The 13956-nt window shown below is 43.7% G+C and overlaps 1 protein-coding gene across 2 annotated transcripts in view; it reads left to right on the forward strand.

Annotated features, from left to right (window-relative positions):
* The window catches only part of FARS2 (phenylalanyl-tRNA synthetase 2, mitochondrial), a 649181-nt gene that overhangs the window by 158318 nt on the left and 476907 nt on the right, over positions 1-13956 (forward strand). The window lies entirely within an intron of this gene.

Consider the following 13956-nt stretch of genomic DNA (forward strand, 5'->3'; position numbering starts at 1 on the left):
GCTCAATGATATTGAGGTCAGGAGACTGAGATGGCCACTCCAGAACCTTCACCTTATTCTGCTGTAGCCAAAGACAGGTCGACTTGGCCTTGTGTTTTGGATCATTGTCATGTTGGAATGCCTAAGTAGTCCCATGCGCAGCTTTCTGGCTGATGTTGAAATGTTCCTCCAGTATTTTTTTATAACATACTGCATTCATCTTGCCATCAATTTTGACCAAATTTCCTGTGCCTTTGTAGCTCACACATCCCCAAAACATCAGTGATCCACCTCCGTACCTTTCATCATAAGCCTTGTTGACTCCTCTCCAAATGTAGCGTTTATTGTTGTGGCCAAAAAGCTCAATTTTGGTCTCATCACTCCAAATGACTTTGTGCCAGAAGGTTTGAGACTTGTCTCTATGCTGTTTGGCATATTGTAAGCGGGATACTTTGTGGCATTTGCATAGTAATCACTTTCTTCTGGCAATTCGACCATGCAGCCCATCTTTCTTCCAGTGCCTCCTTATTGTGCATCTTGAAACAGCCACACCACATGTTTTCAGAGAGTCCTGTATTTCACCTGAAGTTATTTGTAGGTTTTTCTTTGAATCCCGAACAATTTTTCTGGCAGTTGTGACTGAAATTTGAGTTGGTCTATCTGACTGTGGTTTGGTTTCAACAGAACCCTTCATTTTCCACTTCTTGATTAGAGTTTGAACACTGCTGATTGGCATTCTCAATTCCTTGGATTTCTTTTTATATCCCTTTCCTCTTTTTTTTTTTACAGTTCAACTACCTTTTCCCGCAGATCCTTTGACAATTCTTTTGCTTTCCCCAATCCAGAAACATCAGTGCAGCACTGGATGAAAGATGCAAGGGTCTGTCAGGAGTCCATAAATGCATTGAGCTTTTATACACACACACCAATTACAAGCAAATAGATCACAGGTGAGGATGGTTACCTTTAATAGCCATTCCAACCCCTTTGTGTCAACTTGTATGCATGTTATCAGGCCAAAATCACCAGGGTATGTAAACTTTTGATCAGGGTAATTTGGGTAGTTTCTGTTGCCATTATGATTTAAAAAGAGTAAACACAGTCGATTGATAATAAATAGCTTCAGCCAAACAGTAATCATGAGTGAAAGAAATGTTTTTGTGTTATCATTCATATTCTCTGAAAAATGGCCAAGAAATCATCAATTCTGTCAGGGTATGTAAACTTATGAGCACAACTGTATATAACACCTATTAAGTGATGTATTTCATTTTAGTCTAAAATAAGTCCACACAAAATTCATGCCATCACTACATACACTAAACTTGTGACTACCAGGACCGTTGTGAATGGCCTGTGATGTCTGGTAATATTTACCTAAATGAAAAACAGACTTGAAAGACCACAATTAAGCTCATCCTAACAAATTGATGACAAAGCATAGAACACATCCTTTTAAAAGCATATCTAAAGCAGCAAGCATCTATAATGAATAAAACCAACTTCATTTGTCAGGAGCCAGATCTGAACCTGCAAACTCTGCTGTGTCTGGCGGTGCCTCTTCTTGCTGAGCCACCTGGGATGCTGGACAGCTACCTGGACAATTGAATTGAACATTGTTTCTCTTGAACCTTGAATCCTTTGCTCCTCCCATTAACTCCCTATTTTAACCATGCCTCTGCACTTCCTGTTTGCCAGATTGTTGTGCTCTCTCCAGCCAATATCTCGCTCTTGTCACTCATGCTGCCATTCGTATCTCCACTATCACTCATTAACGACCTTTGGCTTGTTACTCTTCTTCTTGATCCCAACCTGCACCCACTTAGGTAACCACTGTTACCAATCTTTGGCTTGTTTACCGACTATGCTTTGGTTTCATCCCTACCTGCCAATTTGCTCAAGCAGGGGAAAAAAATTCTTCTTGATCAGAGGCAAGAGGCAATTGGATATTCCCTGGATCACCTTTACCTATACATATTAGTATCCAGTTATATTATGTACATTCAGGAAAGAATCCAGGCCTGGTTCTTAGCTAGCCAGAACCAGCTCGTGAGGGAGTACTGTATATTCCACATTTTCACAGCTCTTACTGTGAAGTAGCCTTTTCGTATTTGGAGATGAAATTTCTTTTGCCCCAGATGTAAAGAGTGCCCCCTTGTCCCCTTATACTGATGACCTTATACCCCCCCCCCCCCACAAGTATATATAATGCATGCATATTATTAGCCCCCAACTGCATAACCTTACATTTATCAACATTAAACCTGTTAGGAATATTCTTCTCCTGTGATCAGTCAAACGCCAGATGTATTGAAAAGCATACAATTTATTTCAAATGTGTGACACAAAAGGATGGTATCTTACACGTTTGAGTGAAAATGCAGAAGTCATCCAGAATACAGGATGTAACTTTCTTTTGTGAGATCAACAAAAAGAATCCTATTGGCTAGAAGCTCACTGGTGGCTCATGACACATAACAGCTTTATTTGCCATTTCCCAGTGAGCATCTTACAATCTTATTCCCTTATATAGCAAAGTCTGTATTTTTCTGTCCTTAGGCAGTTAGTTAAAACAATAGATAAAAATACAATAGATAAAAAATAAAGCAATGTGTCCTTAGATGTTTTAGAATTATCAGTCTCCATTTTAGATAAAATAGTCACACGATAAACATTAAAACTTTTCCAACATTCCCTCCTCTTGTGCGGCTATTTTCTCTCAACACATCTCAATGATAGTCCCTGTGTTTTATGCACTTTCGGACTGTGTGTTATTAAGTTGAGCTTCAATGTCCACACAGGTCTCCTCAGAGGCAGGAAGGGCTTGATACATTGTTCTTGTAACTGCGGTTTCAATCAATTTTTGTGAAAGTCCTCGAATACAGGGAATGCAGCAGCATCCAGAAATAACCAAGATGGCTAAAGCCACTGCAATAATGATCAAACATGAGGTGATAAGTCTAGTCTATTTCCCGTACCAACCTTCAAGCCAGTTTGTGAATGGATCATTAATACCTGAGTTTTCCGCTAATTCATTTGACAGAGCAGTCAATCCTTCTAGGGCCTTGGTCACAGTCCCTCCAGGAGCTGTATTGTTAGGGATAAAAGTGCAACACATAGTACCAAATATTTTGCATACCCCTCCTCTTTCAACTAGGACCATATCTAAGGCCATTCGGTTCTGCCATGCCATTAGAGATGTGGGAGCCAAATGTTCTGCTAGGACCTTCACAGCGTTCCTAGTATAGTTTACAAATTGTTGTTGGTTATAGTGTATATAGTTAATTCAGTCAACATTTTTATTTATAGTCATCCACCAGAGAAGAGACTCAAACACAGCTGTCACCTGATTCCTGGCCTTAAACTTATCCGGCACCCGGAGCTCATCTGTGTAGACCCGAGAGTCATATGACCCCTAGGGAGAGGTGTCCCTTCGATACTGTTGATAACTCTAGTCCACGGGTGTTCTAACAGGATCCTCAGGGGCATAGCCAGCTGGACCATAGAACAATCCCCTTGGGCATTGGCCGGTATCCTAGCTTGCAGTTTCTCATCCCCACACATCCACCAGACATCATCTCTCTGAATGTCATGTTCAAGCCAGTTACCACTGCCCGTGTTAATCCTCTCCTTACAGTAGTCATCGGGTAGTGACCCAAGATCTACCCTGCTACCGTTCGAGTACAAAACAAGTAAAGTTGCCTGGATAAGTAGTAACCGCTGGAGGTACCTAAGGTCTCTGTACTGGGGGAAAGAACAAACTCAACGTCTGACAGGTAGAATTTGTTTCAGGTTTTTTTATAGCTCTGGATCTGTATTGTAATCTAGAGGAAAAGGGATCTTTGCTAAATGTGGTCTGGCGCCGGCACAAACTAAACAATTTTCTCTTTTTTAAGGTTTTAACTGTATATCTCAACCAATTCTAGCCATTCATTTTTTCTTGATATCCTTTCTCTAGGGCTATGACATCCTCTACAGTTAAGTTAGTGAATCTCACGGTTTTATTCAACATTTCTATTTTAGTGTGGCCCTCCTCTTTTTCCCTCGTGTCTACCTTCTCCTGTTGTCTAGTTTTATTAGGTGGTAATACTTCGAGGAAAAATTTGCCTGAGGGGTCAGTTCCTGACACCCATGCTCCCACAGAGTACAACCGCCGATCTTCCTTCCTCAGCTCCTTTAATGTAATCAATAACTGGTTACAGTTCTCACTATGTGTGCAGGGGGAGTTGGCCGCTTTTGTAATTGTGAGTCTTTCTTTTATTCCACTCTCTTTAATCCCTGGTAGATTATACCCCCAATCTTGATGCGCTGTGGTCCCTTAGGGCCTGATCCCATGCTTGACATCGTGCTCTATTCCAGAGCCAGAAAATGTATTTATCTGCCCTTAGAAGTCACCTAGCCCCAGCTGTATCCCCACAATCTGCAATCTAACAAAAGTCAACTAAAATGGTACTAGTTATTCCTTCTATGAAGGTTAAATTCAATGCTTTCCCTGTTCTTTCCCAATCCAAAGCTTCCTCTGCCCTTCCATAACGTATACCCCCTCTTATGGATGCCTATCCTAGAGGCACCAGTAAGCCAAGGATAATTACTGTCCCTTTCATCCTACCCAGCTACAGAATTTCCAGCGGATAGGGTAGGGGAGTTGGAAGGAGACTTCACCGGTTTGAAATAAGTCCCACCTTGTGTGAGACCTCCCTTTGTAGCCGGATTTTCTGTATCTCTTGCAGCCAACTGGCCCTACTCTGCCTGTAAAACCTTTTTGCAATGGGACTGGTGAGTCCAAGTAGACCTCTCTGCAATCCTTATAGCCGTGGGAGTGGTCAAAAGAAACTGATACGGCCCCTACCACTTGGGTGAGTGCCAGTGGTTTCTTTTTATTACTTTTACCAGACAATATTTTTCCTTTCACGTTTGTCCAGTTCAATAAAATCCATGCAAATGTGTTGGAATGGATAGTGCGGTGTGGGGAACTTCCCTTTCCGTGGCTTTATGCCTCCCTGAGCATTGTCTCTTGCACATATAATGCATTGAGAACAAAAAGCTTTTGAGTAGTTTGTGAAGCCGTAGGCTGTACATACCTTATTTAACATCTCAGTCATCCCCCTGTTTGACACATGAGTTACTCCATGTGTCAATACTGCTGCATACCTAAATAAGGATTTTAGCAATACCGGCTTTCCTTCAGGTGATGTGTAGATGTTATCTATTATTGTGCAACCTTTTGTTTTCCAATATTGTTTCTCCCCAGGGGATGCATTCTGCTGCATATCAATAAGGACTGTATGATCTATCTCTATGATTTCCTGTTCTGTCATTATTTAATGTCTTTCTTGTGCCGCTATTTTAGCTGCTTCATCTGCCCTTTTATTTCCTTCCGAGATGGGGTCTGTATGTTTTGTGTGTGCTTGACATTTGCAGATGGCAAGCTCTTTTGGTAACTGTATTGCATCTAGGAGTTCTAGAATAAAGTCCGTGTGTGAAATTGGCTTACCACTGGAGGTGACCATCCCTCTGTTTTTCCATTGTTGTGCAAAAACATGTAATGTTGAAAATGCATATTGACTGTCAGTGTATATGGTTACAGATTTTCCTTTTGATAGTATGCATGCTCTTGTCAGTGCTACAAGTTCTGCTACTTGTGCTGAATAATGTTTTGGTAATGGCCTATCTTCTAAGATGTCATGCTGTGTCACTACTGCATATCCAGTTACATTTGTGCCATCTGGATTTTTCTTACTGGAGCCATCAACAAAAAGTGTCATGTCAGGGTTAGATAACGGTACATCTTTCAAATCACTTTGTGGCAGTGCCTTTTCAGCGATGGCAGCAGTACAGTCATGTTTATGACCATCAGTAGGAAGTGGTAGTAGTGTAGATAGGTTTAATGTAGTACATCTCTGTATCGTTAAGTGATGTTATGTCAAAAGTATTGTCATCCAGGAAAGGTGTCGTGCTGGGCTCAAATTTGATATCTTTTGTTGTAAAAGGATAACAGACACTGCATGTGGTACTTTGAGTGTCAGCGGGTGATATAGCACTATACTGTAGATGCTGAGGCCTTAACTGCTTCAGCTGCAGCTACCACTGCCTGTACACAGGGTGGAAGTACTCTAGTTACACTGTCTAGTTTTGTAGAATAGTAAGCAATCAGCCTCTGACGCCCGCCATGTGACTGTGTAAGTACTGATGTCATGTGACCTTCCCTTGAGCCTACTGTTTGTTCGAAAGGTTTGTCATAGTTTGGTAAGGCTAGTACTGATGAGCTAGAAAGGACTTGTTAAGCCAGTAAAGGCTGTCTCTGTTTCCTCACTCAATTTTTTAGCATCCTGTGGGGCCATGGGGTTCCCATGTATGGCATGGACCAACGAGGCAGTCATTATTGAATACCCAGGGATCCAAGCCCTGCAAAAATTTATCATGCCCAAAAAGACATCATTTTTTTCTTTGTTTCTGGCTTCGGGACCTGGAGGAGGGCTCGAATTCTCTCCTCATCCAGATGTCGACCTTCTTTTGAGATATTATACCCTAAGTATTTGACCTGATGTTGTCACAACTGGAGTTTAGTTTTATTTACCTTATGCCCTTGGTCATGGAGGAAATACAACAGAGCCATTGTGTCAGTCCTACAAACCTCCTCTGAGGAAGACACCACTAGGATGTCGTCTACATAGAGGAGGAGCTGGCTTCCCCCTGGGGGTACAAATTGAGCCAAGTTTGAGGACATTGCCTGTGAAAAGATGGTGGTGGACTCACAATAGCCCTGGGGCAACCTGGTGAAGGTATACCTTTTTCCCCGGTAGGTGAAGGCAAACCAATATTGATGGTCGGGGTGCACCGGAATACTAAAGAAGGCGATACTGATATCAATCACAGAAAGTCATTAATTTCCTGCATCTAAGTCAATAGTGTGTGTGGATCTGGTACCACAGGAGCTCTTGGTATAACTGTCTGGTTAACAGCTTGTAAATCCTGTACCATTTTCCAACCTGTGGAAGGCGGAGCCTTCTTAACAAGAAAAGAGGGGTATTGCAGGGGCCATGCCCTCCTCTGCTTCCTTCTTAAGGGGGTATCTTCTTCATCACCTTGCACAAAAACCTTTACGTTCACATTCTTTTTTTTCTATCGTTTTCAAATACGTCTCAGAATGCTTAACATATTGCAAAACATCTAAAACCGATGATATTCGGTAAGTAACCATGTTTTTAACAATGTAATCCTTATGATCCTGTTTTAATCCATTAACAAAAGCTATCTTTAGCTGTTGCTGATATGCACTATTCATATCCTCTGCTTCGGGGAGCCCGGAGAAAACACTAAAAAAACTTCTCGTAGTTTATTCAGTTAATCACTGACACTTTCCTTGTCTTCTTGTAAAGTCATATTAATCTTTTGCCAGTCAGTTTGTTGTACCCATTGGAGATTGCATCTCTGATAGGAGGCAGTCAATCTGTCTGTCAAATCTTGGCTATCATGGGCCAGTGGTTCCCCTCTTTGTTGAGGAGGCACTGGGGCTACACAGGGGTCCCAATTTCCCTTTACTGATGCCTAATCTGATCCTAGAACCCTCCTTAAGGCCCTTTCCACTTCGACCCTGTTTAGCCTATAACTGTTCCTGAGACCTTCCATATTTTCAATGAATTCTGGGGCCCCAAACTTAGGATGTTTAATATGCTCGGTAGCCTTCTGAACGTTACTTTCAGTCCATGGTCTAAAAACAGTCATAGTTAGGGGCCGACCGTTTTGTTCACCTCTAGGGTTTGGAACTTCTATTAGGGATACCCTTCACCATCCTCCATGTCCTCCTTGCCATAATCTACAGCTTTTTCTGGGTCTCTTTGTTCCCTCGGGAACTCCCCATCCCCAGGACCATGCGTCAGTCAACATCTCTAATGAAGATCTGCTCATCGCACAGAGCTGACTGTCATCTGCGGAGATTGGGGAAAAGGGGTTGAGGTTTTGTTTAGAGGCGGTTCCTCTGACAGGGGTGGATGTCACAGGGAGGGTGGTACTCTGGGCGGTGGCCTGCACCTGAGGGGGAGGACCATTATAAGGAGGTGGTCTCTGGGTGTTACAAATGAGATCATCCTCTTTGTCCATTAGGGGCAGTTGGGCTTGGCATTTTTCTATTTTCTCCTTCCTTCTAATGGCGCATTAGGAACACAACAGCAGCATAAGGCAGAAGACATTCTTTTACAGAACCTATTCTCCATGTCTCTGTTTTTTTTTTTTTCTCTTGAGTTTAGAATACAAGACTGGTAATTCTACTCTTGAACCATGCCAAAATCTATATAAAACAGCAAAGTCTAAACTCTCCAAACAGGAAATAAACACACATAAATATATATATATATATATATATATATATATATATATATATATATACAGAGAGAGAGAGATACATACATACATACATATAAAAACAACTTATACCTTTACCTTATTTGCCACAAAGTACAGTTGGTCAAAACAAACAGTATTATTAGTCTTCTGATCAGAAATTTTTCACACACACACACACACACACACACACACACACACACACACACACACACACAAAAGAGGAAGTGCACTTAGATGTCCGTGGGGGGTGGGGAGGGTGAGTGAGTCCAGTTTTTAAACCACATGTTTACAGGCAGACAGATCATATAACTGCCTTAGCAGACAAATTCCTCACCGTTAGCATTAAGTGGGCCTTTTATCAACTTGTAAACCACCGGACTAGAACAACAAGAAAAGAAAACCTGTCTCTGCAGTACTGTTGTTCAGTGAAGTTGTAAAGTTAGCCGTAAGGTTAAACATGAGAAAGAAGAGACTAAACACCCAGAAGAAAATTAGCCTTGCGATCTTTCTGGATCACTTAGCTACTTTTAGCGCTTTTAGATCGTCAGGCAATCAACCTCTGACGTTCGGTATACCCTTCAACAAATCTTTTTGTTATCTGTCCTGGACAGCAGGGAGTCCATTTTTCTGTAGGCAACACCCCTAATGCCTCTGACTTTGACTGTTGGGACTATTGAAATGTTATACAATCAGTCCCAATGTCGGCAATTACAACTCATTTAATCAAACAGAAAGAGAAAAAGAGACTTAGAATGGAATTAAGAATATTTTAAATTGTCTTACCTCTCAAACATCTTGGAGGACTGGATCCCGCAGGTTCAGAGCCAGATGGTGGTTCCAGGTCCCGGTACCGACTAGCCCCAATTTTGCCACTAATGTTAAGTGGGGGGACTTTTATTCTCAGTGAACTTTGAAGTCCAATACTCACCGAGGTGTTGGTTGGGACCATCCGACTCGGGATGTACTCGTTGGTTCCGGCTCCAAGGACCAAAATGTTAGGAATATTCTTCTCCCGTGACCAGTCAAACTCCAGATGTATTGAAAAGCATACAATTTATTTCAATTGTATGACACAAAAGGATGGCTTCTTACACGTTTGAGTGAAAATGCAAAAGTCATCCAGAATACAGGATGTATAGTCAGGTCCATAAATATTGGGACATCGACACAATTCTAATCTTTTTGGATCTATACACCACCACAATGAATTTGAAATGAAACGAACAAGATGTGCTTTAACTGCAGAGTTTCAACTTAAATTTGAGGGTATTTACATCCAAATCAGGTGAGCGGTGTAGGAATTACAACAATTTGCATATGTGCCTTTCACTTTTTAAGGGACCAAAAGCAATGGGATAGATTAACAATCATCCATCAAACTTTCACTTTTTAATACTTGGTTGCAAATCTTTTGCCGTCAATTACAGCCTGAAGTCTGGAACGCATAGACATCACCAGACGCTGGGTTTCATCCCTGGTGATGCTCTGCCAGGCCTCTACTGCAACTGTCTTCAGTTCCTGCTTGTTCTTGGGGCATTTTCCCTTCAGTTTTGTCTTCAGCAAGTGAAATGCATGCTCAATCGGATTCAGATCGGGTGATTGACTTGGCCATTGCATAACATTCCACTTCTTTCCCTTAAAAAACTCTTAGGTTGCTTTTGCAGTATGCTTCAGGTCATTGTCCATCTGCACTGTGAAGCGCCGTCCAATGAGTTCTGAAGCATTTTGCTGAATATGAGCAGATAATATTGCCCGAAACACTTCAGAATTCATCCTGCTGCTTTTGTCAGCATTCACATCATCAATAAATACAAGAGAACCAGTTCCATTGGCAGCCATACATGCCCATGCCATGATACTACCACCACCATGCTTCACTGATGAGGTGGTATGTTTTGGATCATGAGCAGTTCCTTTCTTTCTCCATACTCTTCTCCCGTCACTCTGGTACAAGTTGATCTTGGTCTTATCTGTCCATAGGATGTTGTTCCAGAACTGTGAAGGCTTTTTTTGATGTTGTTTGGCAAACTCTAATCTGGCCTTCCTGTTTTTGAGGCTCACCAATGGTTTACATCTTGTGGTGAACCCTCTGTATTCACTCTGGTGAAGTCTTCTCTTGATTGTTGACTTTGACACACATACACCTACCTCCTGGAGAGTGTTCTTGATCTAGCTAACTGTTGTGAAGGGTGTTTTCTTCACCAGGGAAAGAATTCTTCGGTCATCCACCACAGTTGTTTTCCGTGGTCTTCCGGGTCTTTTGGTGTTGTTGAGCTCACCGGTGCATTCTTTCTTTTTAAGGATGTTCCAAACAGTTGATTTGGCCACACCTAATGTTTTGCTATCTCTCTGAAGGTTTGTTTTGTTTTTTCAGCCTAATGATGGCTTGTTTTACTGATAGTGACAGCTCTTTGGATCTCATATTGAGAGTTGACAGCAACAGATTCCAAATGCAAATAGCACACCTGAAATGAACTCTGGGACTTTTATCTGCTCCTTGTAAATGGGATAATGAGGGAATAACACACATCTGGCCATGGAACAGCTGAGCAGCCAATTGTCCCATTACTTTTGGTCCCCTAAAAAGTGGGAGGCACATATACAAACTGTTGTAATTCCTACACCGTTCACCTGATTTGGATGTAAATACCCTCTGTGGTGGTGTATAGAGCCAAAAAGATTAGAATTGTGTCAATGTCCCAATTTGTATGGACCTATCTGTAACTTTCTTTTGTGAGATCAACAAAAAGAATCCTATTGGCTAGAAGCTCACTGGTGGCTCATGACGCATAACAGCTTTATTTGCCAATTCACAGTGAGCTTTTTACAATCTTATTCTCTTATATAGCAAAGCCTGGGGTTTTCTGGTCTTAGGCAGTTAGTTAAAACAATAGATAAACAAGTTAAAGCAACGTGTCCTTAGACGCCATTTTAGAATTATTAGTCTCCATCCTAGATAAAATAGTCACACGATAAACATTAAAACTTTTCCAGCAAAACCTCATTCACCACATAGTTGCATTGAGGTTGGCTTGTAAGTTGGAGACATCCTGTGGCTGAATTAAAACAATTCTACAACGAGTGGGCCAAAATTCCTTCACAGCGATGTCAAAGAATCATTGCCAGTTATCACAAACGCTTAAATGAAGTTGTTGCTGCCAAGGTAGGCACAGCCAGTTATTAGGTTTAGGCTGCAATTACTTTTCCACATAGGGTCAGGCAGGTTTGGACAGCTTTTTTCCCTTAACAGCTTCAATACAGGGCACTTTGACCCATTGGTGTCACCTGGTGCAGTAAAACATGGTGTTGCCCTCCCCCCTCAGGCACTAAGTAGGCTAGTGCATCGGTGCGCTCTCCCCCTTAACCTGCCACAGTGGATGGAGTCGAGATGGGATTGGGGTGGTGGATAGAACCGGAAAGGGATCAGGGGATGGATGGAGCTGGAATGGGATTGGGGGGATGGATGGAGCCAGGATGGGACCCAGGGGATGGATGAAGCCGGGATGGGATCGAGGGAATTAATGAAGCTGGGATGGGAGAAATAGATAGAGCCAGGATGGGGTGGTGGATGGAACCGGGATGGGATCATTGTGGTGGATGGAGCCAGGATGGCGGGTGGATAGAGCTGGGATGGGATCGAGGGACTGGATGGAGCCAGGATGGGATTGGGGTGGTAGATGGAGCCAGGATGGGATCAGGGGAAAGGATGGACCCGGAATGTGATCGGGGTGCTGGATGGAGGCAGCATGGGATCGGGGGAATGGATGAAGCTGGGATGGGATCGGTGTAGTGGTTGAAGCCAGGCTGGGATCGGGGGAATGGATGGAGCCGGGATGGGATCGGGGGAATGGATGGAGCCCGGATGGTGGTGGAAGATGAAGCCAATATGGGATTGGGGTGGTGGATGGAGCCGGGATGGGGGAATGGATGGAGCCGGGATAGGATCGGGGAGGCAGAGGGAGCCAGGATGGGATTGGTGGAATGGATGGAGCCAGGATGGGATCAAGGGAATTGATGGATTTGGGATGGTGGATGTAGCCGGGATGGGATTGGGGGATGGATGGAGCCGGGATGGGGGAATGGGTGGAGCCGGGATAGGATCGGGGAGGCGGATGGAACCAGGATGGGATCGGGGTGGTGGATGGAGCGGGGATGGGATCAAGGGAATGGATGGAATCGGGGGAATGGATGGAGCTGGGATGCAATCGGGGGGGAATAGATGGAGCCAGGATGGTGGTGGTGGATGGAGCCAAGATGGGATCGGGGGAATGAATGGAGCCGGGATGGGAACGGGGGGATGTATGGACCTGGGACGGGATCTTTGATTTGGGGGCGGTGTTTAGAGTGTATGTGCTAAGGTGTGCTTTGGGAGGGGAGAGGAATTGTACTGGGGGGGTCAAACTTCAAATATGCCCCCCTCCTTCTACTTCTAGCACAAGTCCTTTCTAAGCCAAAACAAAGCACCTCCTAGCACATATCCTCTAACCTCCCCCCCTCCCTAAAATCACTCCTGGCAGCATAGATGTTACCTGCCAATGCTTCCACCCCCCCCCCCAATCACCAAGTCCCCCTCCTCTGCAATACTCCTGTTATTACATACCTTGGCCCCGGGCAGATGCTGTAGAGCAGTGTCCTCTTCCTCCCAGCCTGTGTACTTGAAACGTCAGAGCCGAGGAGGAAGCGGCTATAGTCCAGTCTGCAGTGAGTGCAGCCGGCGGGGATTGAGATATGATTGCGGCGTATGGGACGGTCGGACCCCGGGCACCCTCTCTGTGTCTCTGCCTTACTCCATCCCTCTTCCCCCACTCTCTCCGCACATCGCGTCCAGCTGAGGAGATCCCAGAAGGGAAAGAGGGAGCCATGGCACCGATGCCAGCCTGAGCCTGGTGTCACCCTCTGACGGGTGTCACCCGGGTGTGGGCCGCACCATCATAGCCATGGATCAAAAAAGAAAAAAATTTGCGCTAATCAACATGTGTAAGCAAGCAGCCAGCAAAGTCACATAAAAAATATATTGTGGCGCAAAAAACAGTCCAAAAAAGCCTGAAGAGTAGGAGAAGTCCAATCACCAGATAAGTGCAGATGTGAAAGGGCACTCGTCACCATGTGATAATGTAGTCTGCTTACCAGAAGGCTGTACTAATTAAGCATGTATGGATATTCCTCAGTAACATCCAGCAAGTCCAGCTCCCTGGAACCCCTCGTCATCACAAACAGCAACCTCCGTGTAACTTCCTTCACAGATCTACAACTCTCAGTAATCGCATAGAGGTGGGACTTTCCAATATGTGGTCATCAAATACCCAGGAAGAGAAATGAAGGACCCATAGTGAAGCCCGTAATAATAATAACACAACTTTATTGTAGTAACTTACAGTTAGAAGTTCAAATTTGCATGCATCAGAAAAAGGACAATCAGCTGCAGCGTTCAGCGTGCTGGTGTCAACCTGCACGGTGGAGCTGCTGGTTTAAGCGGGTCTGTTACCTTCACTTTGCTTCCCTCTGTTTCACCGGCACCGGGTCTAGGGGTTCCGTTGAGTTTACTGCTGGACGACACACGCACCAGCACTGGAGTGCATTTTCAATGCTTTATTGAACAGTCAAACTTTAGGAAGTAGCAGGAAAGAGACGGAA

Source organism: Aquarana catesbeiana, linkage group LG05 (assembly GCF_042186555.1).
Source record: "Aquarana catesbeiana isolate 2022-GZ linkage group LG05, ASM4218655v1, whole genome shotgun sequence".
NCBI lineage: Eukaryota > Metazoa > Chordata > Amphibia > Anura > Ranidae > Aquarana > Aquarana catesbeiana.